This window comes from Castor canadensis, chromosome 10, assembly GCF_047511655.1.
Source record: "Castor canadensis chromosome 10, mCasCan1.hap1v2, whole genome shotgun sequence".
In the NCBI taxonomy this organism is placed as follows: Eukaryota; Metazoa; Chordata; class Mammalia; order Rodentia; family Castoridae; genus Castor; species Castor canadensis.
Genome location: NC_133395.1, coordinates 59,225,690 through 59,248,247, shown reverse-complemented (window position 1 = coordinate 59,248,247; position 22,558 = coordinate 59,225,690).

Here is a 22,558-nt window from a genome sequence, read left to right as displayed (position 1 = left end):
CCCTATGCAGAACCCCATGTGCCTGCAGCACTATCCCTTCATTGGCACCTGGTGTTCTGAGCGTGGTTAGTTGCTGAGTCTGAGTCAGAAGAGTGGAAGTGCGTTTCTTATTCAGTTACATCTATGGAGCCTGGCACAGCACCTGCTAATGGAGCTCTCAGTATTGAAAGAATAAATGAAAAAAATCCACTAAATCCTTTGAAGGACAAGGTGGGGTGGGGTATCTGGAGTTCTGCCCACGCATAACTAAATCAGGCCAAATGTGGATAAGAGCTGAGCACAAGGGCGAGGTCGGCCTGTGGCCTACCACTTAGCTACCAAGTTGGGTGGCTTGCGTCCATCCGTACAGTGTGAGCTGTCAGAGGGCGATGGTTTCCTCTTAAGTCCTGGTTCCCCACACAGCCTGACAGTTTCCCTCACCTATAACCCTGAGGCTACTCTCCTTCCCACACATGCTGTTTTCTGGGTTCCTCTTGTTTACTTCCTCTACAGGAAAATCATGGCCCAGAGGATCAAACATTTACTGAGTGATGGGGAGGAGGTTGCTGAATGCTCAATTTGCTCTCGCCTTAGCAAGAACACTGCACGTCACAAAAGCAGCCAGGAATGCCATGGACCACCAGGCAAGAGCAGGCCCAGGGGCACAGCCAGCACCAGGACTTCTGTCCCTCTTTCTCTGTCCAGACTTCTGCTCATCTGCCTCACCTAAGCTTGCGCAGCCAGGAAACCTACTGTTCTTCTGGGTTTGATGGCCTGCGGACTTCCTCTGACATCAGGTGGGTAAGTGACCCTCTAGCCTTGTTGATGGTCTGCATGTGATCTGATAGTCTAAATTTATCCTTTCTGGCTTATGTGGCTACAGGACTGATCAGCAGGGGATTCTGCACCCAGGACAAGGGTGCCAGCCCTTTTCTCCTCTGACGGGGCCAGCATGGTCTGTCTTGGAGGTGACAGCCAGGGGTTTAGAATTAGGAAGCTGCCTAAGAGGCTGTCAGGTGCCTGCAGAGACCTGGTATGATTTCTCTCTGCTTCCACACATGACGAGGTCTATTTTAAATAACTTCTTAGCCCACATCTCAGAGTGAGCTTGTCACTGCTTAATCTGTCTCCCATGTCCTTTTAAAATTATTATTATTGTGGTAAAATATGCACAATGCAAAACTCACTTTAATAGATTTTAACTGTGCACCATCGCCACTACCTGTCACCCCAAACAGAAACTTTGTCCCATTAAACACAGCCTCTCTATTTGCCCACCCAACCTGTGGCAACCTCTATCCTCCTTCTGTCTCTGAATGCTTCCTGGTGTATGTGGAGCCGTAGGAAATGTGTCCTCGAGCATCAGGCTTATTTCACTCATCATAGTGTCCTCAGTCTCCTTTCATGTTGTGGCATGGGGCAGAATTTCTTCCCTCCTAGGGCTTACCGGCATGCCTTGTATATACACAGTGTGTGCTGCTTATCCTCCTCACCCGTTAGTGGACACTCAGGTTGTTTTCTTCCTCTTGGCTACTGTGAACAGTGCCCATACAAACACTGGCACATGTCTCTTGGCATCTCTGTTTTTGATGTTTTGGGTGATATCTCCAGAAAGTGGGTTGTTGGTGCATACAGTAATCCCATGTTTCAATTTTTGAGGCACCAGTATTTTGTTCCTCATTTTGAATCTTACTGTTCACCTAGAAATTGCTCACCAGAACCAAAGATCTCCCCATAACTCCACCAATATCCTCCAAAAAGGGATCTGAGGTAGGCTTCTGCCAGGGGGCCTCCGGCTTAAGTTGCCTCCTTCCTTGTACATCTGGAAGTCCACATGGGAAGCAGCTCAGAGGGCTGTCACCCAGGACCCTCACTTTAGAGGTTAGGAGGTTGCCACCAAGATAGATGCGGATGCTACACTGCTTTGGCTGGCTTCTCATCGCCCCCCTGCTCAACCCAAATGTGCCTGTTCAAGACCCTGACCACCCTGTCAAAAGTGGCTCCTCCCTTCCCATCACTCTCCAGCCTTGTATTTTCTGCATGTTACAGTGTAAATTTGTCTTACTCATTTGTCTTCTTGTTCCTTCCGACATAAGCAAGACTGACATCTTATCTGGTTTAACCACGGCTCACTGTCCCCACCCTCCCATATCCAGAACCATATTGTAGCCACTTGAATATTTTTCAAATAAATGGATAAAATATAAATACCTTCTCAATATGTATGTGTACACACATATATACGTGTGTGTGTAAGCCAGGCACCAGTGATTTATGCCTATAATCCTATTTACTTGGGAGGCTGGGATTGGGAGGATCAAGGTTTGAGGCCAGTCTGGGCAAATAGTTCACAAAACCCCATCTCCCAAATAACCAGACTAGAGTGTGTCTCAAACAGTACAGTGTCTGCTTTGCAAGTGTGAACCCCAGTCCCACCAAAAAGAAAAAAATGTATCACTCTCATATTTGCAAGAGAGTTATTCTGACACCTTCACAATTCTCTTAACTATATTATCTCCCATAAAATAACCACTTTTTTTTTCGTTTTTGGCAATACTGGAGTTTTCTTCTTCCTTTTTTTTTTTTTTGGAGGTCCTGAGGTTTGAACTCAGGGCCTCATGCTTGCTAGGCAAGCACTCTACCACTTGAGCCACTCCACCAGCCCTCCAGTACTGGAGTTCTAACTTAGAACCTCGTTGGGCAACTACTCTACCACTTGAGCCATGCCCCCTGTCCTTTTTGCTTTAGTTTGTTCTTAAGACAGGATCTTGAACTTTTGCCCAAGCTGTCCTGGGACAGGGATCCTTCTACTTCTGACTCTTGAGTAGCTGGGATTACAGGCATGTACCACCACATTCAGCCCCAAATAATCACTTTTTAAAAGAAAGACAAAGCTACTCCATGATGCTCCCTGAGCGACTGATTCTGGCTCCCTGTTAACTGCACAAATGCCAAGTCTCTGTCCTCTGTTTCCGTGGCCTGGGAAGGAAACGGAAAGGTTGACATTCTACCAGGGTACTGAGGTCTTAGACTGCGAATCACTTCGATAATTTTCTTTCCATTTAGACAGTAAGGCTTTTGGCTGTTCCAAGGATGACAGTAATGGTTTTTTAAGTGTCTTCTTGTGCAAAATTTCTGTAGGATATGGAAAGAAGGGAAAGAAAAAGAGGGACTTGACCTCTCCCTGTATCTCCATATTAAATTTTGCTGTTTCTAACTTTGTTTTTTAACATGGCATGGCAAGTTTTGTGTTTCTGGCATTTTAACAGGAACACCATAGACCTTGGCAGAGATGTGGTTTTTAATTTTTATTTCTACAGATTAAAAATTGACCAGAGTAAGATGAGACTTGGTCCTGAGCTGAAAGTAGAGCTATCCTGCAGAGTGGCCAGTAACAGGAAAACACTGCCCCAGACTCCGACTAAGCCACCTGTGGCCTTGCTGTGAGTAAGCAGCTGGTCCTGAGCCAGGCCCAGCTGTGCACCTTTACTGTGGTGTTGGTGGGAACGGAAGGACCAGGCTGGGCAAGTGAGCCAGGCCAGAGGGAAGAACCAAGACCAGGTGTGGCCTCGCAGGGGTCCTGCCAGGGTGACTGCTGGGATGGGGCCACTCCTGGAGCAGCAGGAGGGATGACAATTGGTGTGTCCTCCCGATGACGCTCTCTCCATGACACAGATAACCGTATGCCTCCGTGGCTGCACTGTCTTGGACAGCGCAGAGGAATGGGGCTTCCTCCCTGCCCAGTTTAAAGGCACTGGCCTGCTGGGGCTGAGAACCAGCTGTCTCTGATCCCTCCATCCCCAGGCATCCAGTGAACTCCCTTCAGTGGCTCTTGTGCCATCTTTCTTTCAATGCTCCCTTCACTGGTGGCTTTAGGCTCCAGTTATCTCTGAGAGATGACAAAAGCCCCTCCCAGCTGGCCCCCTCAGGCCCCTGGAACAGCGCAGCTGTGCCGGCTCCCCGTGACTTCTGCCCTGTGTCTGTGTTGGTCCCTTGATAGCTTTTCTTTTGAGCGGGGGAGTGGTTCTGGGGTTTGAACTCAGGGCCTCTGGCTCACTAGGCAGGTACTCTCCCACTTGAGCTACTCTACCAGCCCTTTTTTGTGAGATACGGTCTCACCAACTATTTGCCCAGGCTGGCTTCAAACCACGATCCTTCATGATCCTCCTGATCTCTGCCTCCTGAGTAGCTAGGATTACAGGCGTGAGCCACTAGTGTCTGGCTGGTCCCTCTCTTGCAATGGCCTTTCTGCTTCCTTTTGGCCAATTTCTGCTCCCTCCAGACTTGCTCAAATGCCGCCTCCCCAGGAGTCTCTCTGACCCTTCCACTTGGATTCAGCCTGTTCCTTAGGGTCCTGTCCTGACCTTTGTCCCAGCACTGAGAAGGTTGGAAGAGTTTACTTCTCTAAGTGACCTGCAGGCACTGCGTGTGAAGACAGGACCACAGCTCCATCTGTCCTCTCCTAATCTTTCAGGAGCACTAACATCTCACCTGGCAAGTGGTGTTTGCTCCACTCAAGGAACTAACTAGGTGATGAGAACTTACTTGTCTCTTGTCTGCTCCAGGCATCACGAGTGCAAAATCCAGAGTGAACTGAATGCACTGTTTCCATTAGTCTCAGGGAGGAGAGGCTGTTAATACTCCTTTGCAGGTAATCAAACAGGCTCAGAGAGGAAAGTGTAGGTCACAAGAAGGGACCCAGTAGGCACCCTCCACTGTCTAACTCCAAAGTCCCCATAGGCCTCCCTGGTAATAGCCAAGAAGTTAGTCCTTGGCATATAAGTTTAGGGCTTCTAACAAAGAGCCTTATGTTATCCATGCAATCTTTTTTTTTCCAGTACTGGACTTTGAACTCAGGGCCTTGCACTTACTAGGCAGGCACTTTACCACTTGAGCCACGTCTCTAGCTCTTTTTGCTTTAGTTATTTTTCAGATGGGTCTCACATTTTTGCCTAGGACAGACCTGGACCTCAATCCTATGCCTCCTGAGTAGCTGGTATGACAAGCTCGTGCCACCACACCTGGCCCTCATCCACACATCTTCATCTATTTCTTATCTTCACATTGGGCTTCGTGGTCCTTGCAGGCAGGATCTGTGTCATTCATCTTTCTGCAATCTCCAGTTCTTGGCAAATTGTGAGTATTTTGTAAATATTTTCTGACTTAGATTATCCATCAAATTATTTGTTGATTTATTAAGTGAAACTCTGATGGCAAATTTTCCGGAGTCAGGGCAGAAAGTCTTTTCAAGCAGATGGTCCATTCCAGCACCCATCAAATTATACTTGATGGGTCATTTTCTAAGCACAGGGCCAGCCCTGAGGCTGTAGATAGAACAAATTTAAATTCATAATGAATTCATTAAAAATTCCAGGACCAGAAATCTTTCAGGAGTGCTAATGACATCCCCATTTAAAACAAAATTAATTCTGTATGGTTGAAATGTTATTACAGTGTAGTGTCAATGAACGTGACTGTGATGAGGCTCTGCTTCTGAAAAGGGATCCATTAAGACTGTCAATCATCCTAGCCTAGCTAGTCGTCAGTACGATTTGACATCTTCTGTGTTACGTCACTTTGCTCAGTTTGTGGAGTCAACGTGTATTGACAGAGCATTTGCTTAAACAATGCAAAAACAGGACACATAGGAAAACGAGACAGATGTGCAAGCCATAGCTCCACTCCTTAGATCCTCACTGCTCCAAGTGAGAGGTGACACCAGTGGCCCAGCAGCCCCTGTAAGTTTGTTAGAAATGCAAGGGATCAAACCCCACCCCAGACCTCCTACATCAGGATCTCTAGTTTAACAACATCCCTTGGGATCTGTAGGGCCAGTCAAATGAGGAAACCCTCACAATAAGTCCCTCCCGTCCTCCATGACCTTTGACTCCTGCAACCTAAATCTCCCCAGCCCACTACCCTCATCATGTCTGTACCCTGCTGGATTTTCCTTAATCTTAATCACTTTGTAACATATTACATGGTACATATCCCTTGTGAATACAGTTCACATTGTCCCCTCTTTTAGAATTTAAGTCCACAAGGGGAGGGACCTTCGTCCACTGTGTTCATTGATGCACCCCAAGCATTTTAGATTTCAGCTCCTCAAGGTCCAGCTGTTTCTTAATTTCCTCCAGCGCCCTGCACAGTGTGAGGCTTTCTAAGTGTGGAGCACAGAGTTCTTGATAATCAGGTGAAGGTATGGCTGTATCTTCCAGGGCCCAAAGACCCTTTCTTCCCTGAATCTTTCCAGTTCATTCCTTGTTCTGAGTCAGTGACAAGTAACCCAGAGACTGCAGTCCTTATGGGAAGGAAGACTATGTCATCCATACTCGGACACTTTAAAGATTGTTGGGGTGGGGTGGGGGACACGAATAATTCTGCAGTGGGTATAAGTGATGACCATCTTAATCAGCTATGACCTTACTCATCAGGTCCCCTGAGTTGTTATTGTCTACAGTACAATTCTAGGACATGCATTAAAGCTGTCTCCCTATTAGTTCTTCTCATATGCACTCAGATTTTTGTATTTTTGTGGCAAAATAGTGCTTATTTTCTCACTTGTCCAGATCCTCACACTTTACTTGTATGATACATGATAATCCTGTTTTCATTGGATGAGGGAATAATGTAAACATATTTATTTTTCCAGAAAGGGTTTGTATCCCAATACTAAGCAGAAGAAATATTGAATTCAGGAATGCGTGGGCAGGGATGGGGGAAGCAGGGCCACAGCAGACCAGAGCTTGGGGTCAGTTGTATCTTTTCCCCTTCCCTCTTGCCTAATTTTGTCCAACTCAAAATGAAAACCAGACAACAAAACAAATAACCCTCTTCCAATCCAAAACTTTCTTTCCTTCTTTCAGTCATGAGTCATACACACACACACACACACGTTTTGGGGGAGTATATTTGATTTTTTTGTTTGTCTAACAATACATTGTAGAAGAGATATCCTTATTATGCTCCCTTTAGGAAAGCAAAGACACAACATATCCTGTCACTGGAACACACGACACATCTTCATTAACAAAGGTTGTGGCCAGTGCTTCCTTTGTCACCTGCATAATCCTGTCTCGAAACTGAATTCTAAGACCATCAGAGAAGGGACGGTGGCATGTTTTTGTCTGTCTGGATTCATTTCATTGCAGGAAACAGAGTCCAATTCAAACAAACTCAAGTTCAATAAAAATGCCTTATTGGAAGACTATTGGAACACCTCCTAGAACCAGGAGCAGGAGGTATGAGCAGGCCTGCAGACATCAGAAAAGGAGCACAGAACGGAGCCATTATGTCATCCCTCTGAGCCATGTGGTCGCCCTTACTTCATGTCTCTCTTTTTCCTTTCTCTGCACCAGTTCTCTCCCTACATGTCTGTGCTCCCAACATCAGGACCAATTCTTCCTTAGCTTTTGTGTCCTCCCTGGGAGCACCACTGGCAGTTTTGGTGGGACAATCTTTGTTGGGCTGAGGGTCCAGTGCATGGCTAGATATCTAGCACCCCTGCCCCTTGGGTGCTCATAACACCTCCTTCCCCGCTCCACGGCATGTGGTGTGTCTAAGCTGTGACACAGGTCACGTGCATTTTTGATGTAACGATATTTTCAACTTACAATGGGCTTGTGGGAAAGTAACCTCACTGGACGTGGGGGAGGACCAGCACCCCATGCATTTCTAAATGGCATCAACTACATGACGTAGGCACAGCACCTACTTCCCACAGAGTTGGAAGTGCACATTATCAAGACAGAAATGGTTTGGTCATCCTGCAGTCATTAAGCTAGACCCTGGTTCACTCTACCACAACTACAAGTGTGGCTGTCATGGGATACATAGGGGCCTGTGCCCTCCTGGTCGCTTAGGACAGGAATCCTTTTCAGAGAGGAAACTGCAAGTGGCAGGGAACCCCCACACAGTCACCTGCTTGTTCCCTTCTCACTCCTGGGCATGCAGCATTTTGTCAGTGCCTACAAATCTAAATCAATTGTTGATTGAATGCCGGATGGGAATAATAGAAGGAGTTCTTAGGGACAGTGCTCCACATTTGCTCAGAAGGCCCCTGCTACAGTGCTTAGTATTTTGCCATGCTTTGGGATCAGTGCCTACCTGCAATCTATTTTCCTTTTTTTTTCTCGGCAGTACTGGTGTTTAAACTTGGGGTCTCTTGATTGCTAGCCACTTGAGCCACACCTCCACCCTTTCACTTTAGTTATTTTTCACATTTATTTAGATATTTTTCACATTTGTGCCTGAGCCAGCCTTGGACCACAATCCTCTCACCTACGCCAACCAAGTAGCTGGGATTACAGACATGCAGGACCATGCCCAGCTTTCCTTTTCCTTTGACTGCCAACCTCACCCTATGTTTTATTTTCTGTTTCCACTTTCCCTAACCTCAAAGTTTCCTCTTGCCTACAAGACAACGTAACTTACTAGAACTCAGATATGCTATTTGATAGTCACAAGAACATATGAAACTGCCCTAATTTACCCCCAAAATTAACTTACTTTTTGCATCTGTGTTTGCCTTGCACAGCTGTTCCCCATTTGAAGCAGCCATCACAATGCCAGAAGATAATCGAAGAAGCTACTTAAGAGCAACAGGCTACCTTTTATGGAAAAAAAAAAAAAGCTAACACACAAAAACCCCAACAGTGCTCAGGCTGAACTCCAATGATAATGAGCTCAGGCAGGAACACAACTGAGACCTCCACGGTCAACCCACCCAGCTGGGAGATTTGCATTTTACACAAACCATTTTATGATGCTGTAAATTTTACAATTTTACAGTTACAGGTCTTAATCATCATGAGAACCATTTCTGCATGTCTCTTTGGTAAACAGAATTAAAATTTCCACATGATCTGAAAATACTAAACTGCTAATAGCTTCTCTAGGGCTTTGTGGCTTTCTCTGACCTCTGATGATGCATACTTGTTTAGGCACATAAAAATCACAATTTAGGCTGATGAGCCTAATTTAAGTCTCCATGCAGTTTTCAATCCTTTCTCACTGCTTTTTAAAATATTCTTCAAGGTTAAAAAAAAAGGTATTTTATATGCAAACTGAATACAAAGTAAAAGATATCAATTAATAAACCCATATATATTATAAACGCCACTCTATTCATCGCTATTCTTCAAAGCGTTCATTTGTAAAATACAATTGCTTTGGTCAGAAGTTGGCTCTTAAACACATCTTTTCCATTTGAATCTTTTTCTTCAAGATTGTTTTAACCTCATTCATTTGAAGTTTTGAACCTGCTCTTTTTATATTTTCTTACTTTTTAGGTCATAGAGCCTTTCGAAGCACATTGAAGCAATTTTCTTGGCTCTAGGTAAGCATTTGATTAAAAGATTATCTTAATGATAATTAAAGCCAGGTGCTGGTGACTCATGCCTATTATCCTAGCTACTTAGGATGCTGAGACTGGAGACCCCATCTTCAAAATAACCAGAGCAAAGTGGACTGGAGATATGGCTCAAGTGGTAGAGCACCTGTTTGCAAGTGTAAAGTCCTGAGTTCAAACCCCAGTCCCATCCCCCCAAAAAGTTATCTTTGAGCTGTTGTATACCAATACTAGGAATAGTGCATGCCATGTATGGGAATTTTTTGTCTTTCACTCAGTGGTATTTTCTGGATCCCTTCTGTATGTGTGCGGTATGTGATGTGTTAACAATATAATTTAGCGGGTTCTTCTTGGTTTAGTGAAATGAAAGTTTGTGCCTCTTTGAAAACATCTTTTGCATGAAGTGAGGCCATTGATTATTTCTATTGCTATCACCTGCCAGAGTCAATCAACAAATACTGAATGAATATTAAGCAGCAAATGAAGTAGCAGCAAGGTCAGGGAACCACCACAGGGAGCTTCAGGACCCACAGCTGGAAAAACAGTGTTTTGGTTGAGACTTAAGGATGGAGTTCTTGGAAAAGAACTGTTGACCATATTTTTGTGAGAATAAAGTAGAAGTTGAAGAACCTGGGCACATTTGTAAAGAGGCTGGCAAGTCCTGCCATGTGACACACAAGGCCAACCTGTTCTTACATTTAGGGCCATAGAGATGCTGAGTCTGTCTTTTGGATTAATGTAAAAAAAAACTCCCTAGCTGATCTCATAGTTTTGGTCTCATAAGGCTCCCATGAGTTTATCCTCAAACGTAAATATGATTCTATCATGCCATCTTTAAAACTCTTCTAAGTTTTCCCATGGTTTGCAAGGGAAAAAGTACAAATGAGTTAGCAGAGCTGCTACAGCCAGCATCACCGGCCCTGGCCGCCCCTCTAGCCATGCCAACTGCGAAGAGCTGCCTGGAGGTCCTGCAGTGAAGAAGGCACCTGTCTAAAGGACTCTCCATCTCATCTGGGTCTTACCTGCCTTGTAATCCTATTCATCCTTCTAGACTTATTGGAAGAATCTTACCCTCTGGAGGAAATTCTGCAAATTAATAGGGGAAGTTTTACAAAAAGAAGCCTCTTGGCTTAACTGCAGGGATCAGTTCCATCTCCCAAGCAGATATGAGCCAGAGTAGACAGTCTTAGAATGGTGCACTGGTGTCTGGTGAGGGTGTGGGCACGGTCACACCAGGGATGAGTGTCTGGTCTCCTGTCATCTTATAATCACCCGTCTGGACCATCCATGGGAAACACACCAACCAGCCTCCTTCACTGGGCCTTCAGTGTGTTGCCTTCTCTGGTAATCTAAACCCAGCTAAAAGATCTTCCACTTCTATTATCCATGAGTTACTCCTGAGCCTAACCAAGCACGTCCATTCTCCAAACCATATTTGGCCCTTGGGTGCTCCTTTTACCACTCCACACTTGAATCTGTCTCCTGTTCCATTGGCCAGTCCTGCCTCAAGCCCAGACCCGTGGCCAGAGAATAGGACCAGGCAGATGAGAAAAGATGCCAGAGTAGGATGGGGAAGAAATCTTCCCTGTCTTGGGTATAATTCTCCAGGATAGTGGCATCCTTTTCCTCTGTGGCATAAAATCAGCCAAAACAGGTGTTTCCCAACCACTGAGGTAACTCTTCACACCCCTGGTCTTCAGTAATTGGAAAACAGACATCAAAATGCTAGCAGCCAAGATGCCCAGGCTGATGAGCCTGGTCAGAGCAGTCTGGAATTGCTAACGACTGTGGGTTTCTGATTTTAATTATATGCCCCGGTTGGGGAAGGAAAATTCATTGTGCAGGGGCCTGCATTTCAAGCACAAAACATGATACGAGAAAGAATTATGATTGCAGCAACCACAGCGCAGCTCCAACTGGAGCTCTGCCAGAGTCTCCACACTAGAGTCCTCTTCTGGAGTCTACACCACATGCTCTTAGGTAATCAATTTAAGAGGCTTTTATGGATTCCAGAGCACGTTACTTAAAGCATTCCCATTTATTTTGTCTTACTTTATGTTTTTATTACATAGAATTTGAGTTAAATCCATTTGGCAATGTTTTACAGCAGAGGGAGGCAGGAAGAGAAATGGAGGTTGTCAAGGAGGAAAAAGCTCATGTGTCCCACCCCAATGGAGGGAAGGGAGACTAAGGTGCCTCGGGGGCCAGAAGCATGTAACACTCCCCTCAGCTTGGTGAGATGGAAAGTTCCTTATGTCTCACTAGAGCATCCTCCCAGCTGCAGTTTTTAATATTTTTTCTAAGGGCTAGTTCTGCTCACCATTGGTCTCTCAAAAACCTTTCATGATCAAATTTGCCTGCAGAATAGAGCCCAAAATGGGGGTTGAACTCAGGACCTTCTGCTTGCTAGGCAGGAACTGTACCACTGAGCCATTCTGCCAGGCCCTCCTCGAGGATGTCTTCTGTCACTTGTCCTCAATCTGCCTCTGCAACTTGATTTTCCTTTCCTTTTCTTGCTTTTTACTTTTCTGCTGATCGTGAACTCCTTATCCATGCCTCCTACTCACCAGTCTTCAAATCCTACCCCATGGTCAAGGCCAGACAAAACCTCATCTCAGCTTCAACATGTCCCTTAATCCTTCCACAAGGAGTGGTTGGTTCCTACTCTGAATGCTTATGGCATTTCCTCTGTATGTCTTTATGATAATTAAACTTTTTATCCTGATTTCTATCATATGTGCCTTTAAAAAATGGTAAGTCTAGCAAAACAGTTGCTTGAATATTTCATCTTTGAATCTCAGTAATCTAGTTCAATGACGTACACATCAGAGGGCCTCAATGAATTTATGCTGAATGGTATGTATATGCTAGTCCCTGTGAGCAATTTCAAATTTGCACTCACCTATCAATTGGCCTTGCAGGCTTGTTTTGTAGGCTGGTCCCAGAATCACAGTTATTCATATCTCTACCAGAAATTACCTGCATCGTGGTTCTGTTGCTCAGTCCCACCCCAAGCTCAAAGCCATGAGCAGGCTGACTTGCTTTAACATCAGGGCTCTGCACTTGGAAAGCATCCTGAAGAAGAGGACCAGGCAGACAAGAGAAGACTCCAGAGATGATGGGAAAGAAATCTTTCTCATCTCTGGAGTTTTCGAGCTCGGGAATGATGCCATCCTTTCTCTATGCTGTGCTGAGTATCAGGATAGGCCCACTGGACTAGAGTTAAGAGGATTCTACTGGTCCAGCACTGCTATACCAGGGCTCATCCTGAAGGCCACGTGGAGCTGGAATTAGGCTTGCTGGAAGAGGCTTGCCTTTTCCATCTCACCCAGAGTGGGCAATGGCCCTCTGCAGCAGGATTGAAGGTCATTCTGGAGCTCAACTTCATTTGGGTGTAGCCACACACCGTAGATCTGGTTCTTTCTGCCAGGCCACCAGCAGCCCCTTCACCTCATCTCTCACTCCACTGCAAAACCTTTTGTCTGTAGCTCTTATCTAGCGGGTATATGATGGTCTCTGTCTCTTTTAGCTTGAATTTCTGAGCAAAGGAGTTTGATGAGACCAGCCCACCTCTGTAGGCCAGATAACTATAGCCCTTGGTCAGGTCCTTCCTGTGGGCCAGCCATGAAAGGCCAGAAGCAGTGGCACTCACAAGCCTGAGAGGCATTTGTCAGGCAGGCATCACACATGCATATCCCATAGTATCAATGGCCAGCCTTCCCCATGACCTGTGGCTAGGGAAGGAAGGAAGCAAGGCATTTATCCTCCAGTCAGAGCAGCAAGAGAAACCAAATGACCAGGACATGTGGCAGCTAATTTCCCCAGAAGTCCCAGTTCTGACACTGCAGATAAGAATGAGGGAATGAACTAACTGCAGGGGTTAGATTTGTGCTGAGGTCAGAATGTGTGTGTCCCTCCAAAACACCCAATTCAAAATCTAATCCCCAATGTAATGGTATTAGGAGGTGAGGCCTTTGGGAGGTGACCAGGTCATGAGGCAGAGCCCTCATGAATGGGATTATAGAAGAGGCTGGAAGGAGCCAGTCAGTCCCTTCTCCCATGTGAGGACACACAGAGGGTGTCATCTGTAGGGAATTGAGCCCCCATCAGACAGTTAATCTGTGCCCAGCATCCAGAACTGTGAGCAATGAATATCTTCTGTTTATAAATGACCCAGTGCATGGTATTTTCTTACAGCAGTCCAAACAGACTAAGACAAATAGGAAATAAAAACTGAAACTATACATAAGAGAGGGAGAGAGAGAAAAAAGGAGAGATTTAATCGCTGAATTAGCAGTTGAAGTCATAAGACGGTCTTCTGAATAATAACTTCAATGCCTTATAAGAAGCTTGAGTAGAGTTCATTTGGTACTCTTATATTTTAGATTCATATTCTACCTTGGGTCTTCATTTCTAAGACATTTGAGGTTTATTGAATCTTGGAGAATGAAAAGTAGAAAAGTTCTTAAGACATTGCCTGAGTCACACCTAAGACAGAGAGGTTCCTGGCATTCATTGTGAGTGTCACATTTAGAAATGGCAAATGGTTGCTCCATTTTTTTACCTCACAAGCTCTCCATTCTCAGTGACTCTATATTTTATAATCACAAATGGAGATCCATGATTAGCTGCTCGGTCTGGTGACCACAAGACAAGTTATTTCTTTTAGCAGAGTCAATAAATCGCCCTGTGGATCTCTGAGAAGAGAGTTGCTAAGATCTGATTACGGGCACAACTAGCCATGTTGCCCTTCTCTGTCTCCTCCTCCTCTTCCTTTGTATTGCTTCTTTCTCTCTTTCTCCCTTCAGGAATGCTCTGGTTGAGAGGACAAATCCCATAATGACCATAAAAGCCAACATCTATTGAATGCTTAATACATGCCAGGCACGCTTTTATGCGAGGTTCATAATTACCGCATTTAATATGACAACCCTTCAAGACAGCACCGTCCATATCTCAATTTTACAGATGGAGACTTGGAAACACAAAGTACTTCTGCTACTTGTCCACAATCACAGCCCTGGTAGGAGAATGTGACCCAGGCAGGGCAGTTCCTGAGGTCCTTGACCTCTTGCAGGCTACTCTTCTCATCTGTTATCCTCTCCTCTCAGCCTGGTGGGGAATGCAGTGGGTAAGGAAGACGGAAGAGAAAAGAGGTAGAAGCAGGACATGTGCCTGGCAGTGCTGGATTTCATGAAACTAAGATGCAGGACATGAAGCAAATTATATAGCCTCTCTGTGCCTCAGTTTCCTCATGTGCAAGTGGAGAATAGCAGTATCTACCTGAAAATGTTGTGGGAGAATTAACTCATGCCTGGAACAGAAAATAGCTCAACAAATGTATGTGTGTCTATTGTATCATCTTGTCTCTACACCAGGCCTATCTGGCGCCATCTCAGAAGGGCCCTGCCTCCCAGGACAGTTGGAACATTAAGAAGCCACCCATGCTGTTGTCTTGATGATTAGAGATTCCTGAATTTTTCCTTCTACAGGGATGTACAGGCCTTTGACAGAAGGAAAGGATGGAATTTCTGGATCCCCAGTAAGATGACAAGATGTTCTTAAGTTGTGGCACATAGCATTAGTTTATTTAATTTGCACCACAATTTCTAAGATAATACATGCTATTATCCTCATTTTACAAACAGGAAGACTGAGGCACTTGCCCAGCATCAGAACTGGTTCAAATCTGGGTACCCAATTGGTAGCTACTGTACCTCTCAGCATAGGGTTGAGTTGTAACGGCAAGGGCAGGGAGCCATGGAATGTATCCTACAAGGGACCTGCAATTCTTAGTGGCACCCCTGTATTTATTGGCTTTTTACTCAATGAGTGGCCCAAAACCTCCTGCTTCCTGGTCCTGGTGAGCCTGCAGCTAGTGGTGACACTCAGGCCTGCCTATCCAACTGTCCCCCTACCCCACCCTACCACCTCCAGTGTCACCCCACAGTACACGGGGGAAAAAAAAAACTGCCAGAGGAAAGAAAAATATCCTTTGTGTGGCCTGGAAGATTTAACTTGAGAAGTTAATCCTGCTTCAGTACCAAGGCAACAGAATATGTAATTATTATGGGATATTTATTTTGTCAACTGATTGTTAATTTCATGTTATTTCCTATTTTCTTTCTTGGGAAAAATTCTTCCTTCTGCATTTCTGCCCCATGGGTGGATGTCTTAAGATATCTATCACATTCCCCTTGTGTTTTTCATTTTTATGCTTTAAAAACACCTTTTCACTTTATCATTCCCTAGAGCTTATATTAAATTGCACAGCTTCAATTATCACCTCTCTGTGGGCAGCAAAAATTTTACACCTGAAAAAGAAAAACGAAAAAAATTGCACCTGAATTCCGGCTCCTTTTTCTTCTCTTTTCCCAACTCTGTTGTTAGAGGAAAACAAAAGTGTGGGGAAGGCTTAGCTCTGAAAGTCCAGCCCCAGCCATGTAGTCAACGTCCTCTTCCTTTTAATTAGACAGCTAAGTGCCTTTTAAACAAAAACTTGAACTGTTTTTTCCATCCTGAAATAAGAACTAAACATCAAATTCGCATCATTTTTTATTCTTCCAATAGGAAGACCCTTAGATGTCTTTGCCCAAGGCATTGCAAACTGGAATAATCCCATTTCACATATAACTTTATCAAAGGTGGGAGACCCTCAGCCAATTAATAAAACGTGGGGGTGTCACCTGGCCCTGCCCTGCTCTGCTCCTGCCTGAAAAGTGCATTTCCCCAGCATGAACTTTTGATGGGGCATGACAATTGGTGGGGTTTACACTTTGCCTTCAGTGGGGAAGGAAAGTAGGGACTTCACGCCCAGGATCTTTGAATAAATTCAATATTCAAAAGAGATCGAGCACCTACTGGCTACCAGGCACTGTGCTAGTCACTAGAATAAGAACAATTAAGAGACCCTAGTACAGTCCTAGGAAAGAATAAACTATATTACTGTTTCCATCCTCTGAATATAAAACCACTAGAGAGATATATTTGGAATTCTACTGAATAGAGATTAAAATATCATGCTCGATTATTGGTAAAAACCCAGCCTGGAGGACGTGGCTTTGATGCTCAGTGTCTTATTACCTCACAAGCCCAACCTATTACTGCAGAGCTGGACCACTACAGCCGCCCCCAAAGGGCAGCTTGCACCAGCTCCTCTGCAGGCAGCCAGACCTGAAGGAACACGAAAGGGCAGAGCCCAGCACACAGGGCCTTTGTTGGAGGTTATGGCTAAGGTAGGACAGCAACTGCTCTAAGAGAAGGAAGCAGTGAGGAGAGGGAGGGATAGGATGTGCTGCTGGTTAAAGCACCCCAACTTGGAAACACAGCTCCAGGAAAATAGAGATGCCCCTAACAAGCACATTCTGTCCTATCTTGGAGGGAATGGCTCAGTGGAGTGAGAGGAAATGACTTATCAAACAATACAGTAACTGCTTTACACAGCAATGGTCTCTGGGTGAAGGGCGGGAGGATGAGCTGCTAGGCAAGTTGCAGATGAACTTGGATGTGCCACAGCTCAATAGCTTTCAGAGACTGACCTGCAGAGGCCAGCACAAGAGGAGAGTGGACATACACTCATGTCTTTCTGAATCTCTGAAGACCAGCTTCCTCCACCTCCATTTCTTCTGAGGTAGATAAAGATGAATTGAGCGTGGAACTCCGGAGTGAGGTGCCTCACAGGGCCCAGGTGATCCTGCTTCTGTGGCTCTACCATGCCTGGTACATGTCATACCCGCAAACTTTTTCTTTGAACGCACACCATGTTGCTTTGGTTTCTGTGAACCCCACCTAGCCAGGTCACTTTCCCTTTCTGCCCCTTTCCTTTTAGCTATAGAGGCCCCAGTCTCTGATGTGAGCCTTGCAGAGTGATGTTTGCTCAAAGCCCGATACTCTTGGAAGCGCAGCTCTTTGTAAATACAGAGTTTTATTATTAGAAGATGATGAATTTTTAAAATGCCAATTCTGGCCTTTTCATCACAGAGTGTAATGCAGGTCTGCATACAATTTTCTCCCTCTTCATCAAACACCTCGCAGGCCTCAGCTATGTGCTGAGGACATGACTTCAGGCAGCGGTCAAAGCCATAGATGTCCCAGGGAGCCAGGCAGATCCTATGAGTAAAGAATCTGCCCAGCAACTGCCCAATTCTTGGGGAATGTTCAGAATATGGGCCAGCGTGGCTCGTCAAGAGAAGGCAGAAATCTGTATTTTATGTAAAGTCTTTTGAGTTTTAAATATTGGGCTCAAATTCAAAAATTTTAAGGACTTAAAAAAAAAAAAAGGAAAAAAAGAAACACCGTGAGGGTCAAACATGGCTGTCTATGGGCTGAACTTGCCCTCCCATCCTGCCCCCAACAATTGGCTTCTGAGCGATTGCAACTCAGCCTTGGCATTGAACCGCAGTAGTTAGACCCTGTTGCAGGCAGGAGAGCTCGAGACCCAAGGAAGTCAGCCTCAGTCATCCAGGGCTGGACAGTACCTGTGCCATGCACAATATTTTAAACTACTGGCCCTTAACGTTTTCAGTGTGGCATGGATTTATCCTTGCACGTTTCCAGTTGAGGGGCTTGCCCTGATTCCGGTTTATATACTGTAGCAGTAGCAGTGATTCTCAGCCAGATTGTGAGGTGCAGGGTGAGACACTCAGAGCTGAGCCTGGACCGTTCGAGAGGCCTTGGGGAAAATCCTGATTTTATCACTTACTGGATTGGGATTTAGCAAATCATATAACTTTTTGTGCCTCATCTGCAAAGGATTCCTACTTCAAAGGATGACTGTGAGAGATACTATAGGTATCTGGGCACAGAGAAGGACCCCAGATAAAGGTTGCCTTCCCTCAGTGCCTCCCACCCCTGACATGTAACCTTGCAGGAGGTGTCAGCCAGCTCAGCTCGTGGGGCATATCATCTTTTTTTTTTTCTTTTTGGCAGCAGTGGGGCTTGAACTCAAGGCCTCATGCTTGCTAGGCAGGTGCTCAGACAGTTTGGCCACTCCTCCAGCCCAGGGCACATCTTTAATTAGCAGCAGATTGCTGACCAAATCAGAAAACAATTTGCCGCATGCCTAATGGGGGTCAAATAGCCTTTGAGGACAAAGTGTGGGGCACAGAACCCTTGGCATTTCTTGTTGGGTCCTACAGGGTGGATGGAGATGATCCCATGGCTGCTCCTGGGTTTGCCCAGTATGTGCCCCTTCTTGGGGGGTTTTCTGGTCCCACCTCTGCTTCAGTTGTCAATGGAAGGGCTCTTTCCTCCTTTAGAACAAAGGCCAGTATGAGGTGGGATCAGAGGATGGGTGATGTCTGGGTCTCATTCATCCTTGTGTCTCTCCTGCCATCAACTTGCCTGGTGCTACCAAGTAATAATACTTATGAAAGAGGGGAGAGGAGGGGAGGGGAAGGAAGGAAGGAAGAAAGGAAGGGAAGGAGGGAGGGAGGGAGGAAGAAAAGATGGAAGGAGGGAGGAAGGAAAGGACAGAAGAGGAAAATCCCACTAGTTGGATGCTCAGGCCACAAAGCATTGACACTGCAGTGTCTGTTTTCTTTGCTGTTCCCATTCTAGTCTGTACCCATTGACGTTTTCCACTTTGAAGCTTTCAGTTATATTAGTTATCGCCTACATCACTAGACTGTTGTCTGTCTCCCCAACACATCATACAACTTCCAACTTTGGAAGTTGTACATTTGGACAAATGAACTGTAAACAATAGGAGCTAGGTCTTTTAAAAATTATTTTTATTTAGGCAAAATTCACATATCATTAAATTAACCATTTTAAAGTGACACTTCAGTGGCATTAATATATTCTCATTGCTGTGTAACCACCACTCCTACGTAGTTCAAAAAATGTCACCCCGAAAAGAAGTCTTATCCTGTTCATCAGTCACTCCCACCCCCAGCCCCTACATCTGTCTCTATAGATTTACCTATTCTAGATATATGTAGAATCATAGAATATGTGACCTCTTGGGCTGGCTTTTTTTTTTTTTAATTTAGCTTGTTTTCAAAGTTCTTCTATGTTGTAACGTGTATCAGGATTACCTCTTTATGGCTGGGTAGTATTCCATTATATGTATATATCACCTTTAGTTTATCTCTTCATTCTTTGGTGGACATTTGGGCTTTTCCACCTTTTGACTATTGTGAATAATGCCATCGTGGACATTCTTATTTGTGGGGGACTGGGTCTTCTTCACCACTGTATTCTCAGACAGTTGTCCTGCAGTAAATACTTATGTAGGTGGGTAGGTGTTCAAAAGTGTGAAAAAATGTACCTCTGTAACAGATTTTAAACTTTTGTTTCTGTTACCGCTTCTCTAGCTCCAAGGAAAACAGCTCAGATAGTTCTATGCTTGACAAATGCTGTGGATGTGGACAGTGATGACGATATGCATGATAATAATGAAGAGGAAACAAAGGTGACATTCATTGTGGAACTGATTCCAGTAGTTGCATTGGACTTTATAGATTCATTGATGACTTTATGATGTTAAGATTGGATAATGACAAGCCTGTGTTTCAGATATTCCTCACCTCCTACAGAAATCCAGAAAAAGAAAACAGAAAGTCCACCATTGGAAAAGAATGCCATGTTTGCTCTACTCTTGCACCAAGGAGCACTGGGCCTGCCACCCACACAGGGGAGCTGTCACATGCTGGGACACTGGGGCCACAAAAGTCAAACCTACCATGGGATGATGGGTGTCAGACTGGCTCTTTGGAGGGAGCGAGCGAGCTGACCTGGAGTCTGAGAGCAGACCCTGTGAACAGATACAACAGTTCTGGGAAAAGAGCAACATGGTGGCAGATCAAGAAATGATCACACTGTAGGAAGAAAAATGGTCAGCGACACGTGCACAAATTGTCAGTAGCAGTTTTCAAGGCGTTAGTGTGAATATAAAGTATGTCCTAGTTCATGACACATTTTGACGTGTAATGAATTTCTCTTTCTCCCTCTCTCTCTTTCTCTCTCTTCTTTCCTTTCTTTCTGTACTGGGGAGTGAACTCAGGTCTTTGCACTTACTAGACAAGCACTCTACCATATGAGCTATGCCCTCAATTCTTTTGCTTTTATTTTGTTTTTCAGATAACTTTGCCTGGACTGCCCTCAAACTGGGATCCTCCCGTCTCTATCTCTGAAGTAACTGGGATTAAATGTGTGTACCACCACGCCTGGCACCCACAGTCGTTCTTTCATTCATACGTTTACTTATTCACTCATCAAATATTTATGGGCTAGTCACTATAGTTACTATATGCAAAACACTGTGCTGTGGTAGCATGACTAGGAGGAACTCATAGTGAAGCGGGAGACAGACTTTGTCTTGAAGATTGAACAAGAATTTTTTGGGAAGGGAATGGACAGAGAGGGGATAGACATAAGACTGAAGATGAAACAACAGGGACAAGGCTTTTAAAGTTCAATATAATTATCTATTTAAAAGTATTTATGATGCCATATAGCTAGAATCTTAGAAGAAAATTATTTTGAAGTAAATTATCTTTTTCACTCAAAATTTGTCAAATAATTGTCTGACAATGTTCAAAATGGAACTGAGATGATTTACAATAAATCTCCCTTACTCTCACCCAAGATAGAAAGCCCTGTTAATCTGAAGTTGTGACTGATGCAGTTGGAGCACAGAGTGAGTCTCTTACAGCTCCTATGTGCTGGAATTTCCTACTTTCTTCACCTGTTACTTTTCTTTTTCAGTGAGGCTCAGCCTGATCCTGTGCAGGCTGGAAACATGGGGAGATAGTGGCCAGCGGCCCTCAACCAATGTTAGGAGAGGTGGAGGATTAAACACCCCATCTTGTTCAGGAGCAGTGATTCTGAGAGTCACTCTACACCGGCGCTCAGAGGCCTCAGTGACATTGGGCCAGAGCTACTACCAACACCACTTTCTAGCTCCTGGCTGCCCTCTGTGCTGGCTTCCTTCCCTTTTTCTCTTCCCACTGATTCCCTAGTGCCTCCTGGGATTGCTTCACCAAGAAACGACTTGCATTCAAGTCTTTGTCTCAGGAGAAATCCAACTATTAGAGTTTCAATTGTGATTGCAAAAAAGATAGGTTGGAATCCTAATGTCCCCTTTCTGCCTGCCTGTGCATGTGACCTTACTTGGAAACAGGATCTTTGCAATGTAATTAAGTTACAACAAGGTCATCCTGGATTAGGGTAGCCCCTAATCTTACATGACTGGAGTACTTGTAAGAAGCAGGGAGGAGACAGACACACAGGGAGAACACCACGTGAAGATGGAGGGAGAGACTGCAGTGGATATCTACAAGCTAAAGAACACCGCACAATGCCAGGAGCTCTGGCAAGCTGGAAGAGCCGGTGGAAACCATACCTCCCAAAGAAGCCAATCCTGCCCACACTGGGATTTTAGACTGCTTGGATTTGAGAGCAGTAAGAATAAATTTTTATTCTTTTATGCCATGCAGTGTGTGGTCCTTTGACATAGCCACCCCCGATGACCAATGCATGAGTTTATGACAAAGGTATATTCCATTTTCCAAGACTCTGGGGCTTCTGAGTACTTCCTGAGTCCCTTGGTGCAGGAGACACATCATTCCTGCTCTGGTAATCTGGTTGTGATGACCTGAGAGATCAAGCAAAAGGAACGGATGAAGGAAGCAAATGGACTCTTCTGGAATCTTCCTACGTGGTTGCAGTCAATGCAAAAAAGCAGCGTGACCAGGTCTTCCAGATACAGGGGGCTGGAAAAGCCTGATGTTGCTCCAACATTCACAGATCTTTTTCTATACACATTCACAAAACCCTGCATGCATAGGGAACTGGCCTCACACATCTTTTAAATACTGACATATGTCATTTGCCACTTTTAGATGGATCACGGCACTGATCAAATACTGGCACAATATTGACTTGTGGGAGGTAATGTAACTTTAAACCTTCCTTATGTCAAATTATACAACTCAAACCTCCTGGCTGTTTATACTTCCATTCTTAGGGGGAAAAAATACCACACACAACCACTGAGCTTTCTTGAAATTGTGTTAATCCTTTATCAGAGATAAATCCCAGTTTTCAAACCTTCAAATGTCTCTATCTTGTTTTATCTACCTTTATTGAGCCAGCTACCTCTTCACTAGCTTGCGAGCAGTCTTTTTCTATTTTTCTTAAAAGTCTGCTTTTAAGTGTATGACCTTGAGCCTGGACAGATGAAAATACTCACAGCCTAGTGACAATGCTGCAAGCCCACTCCAGAGG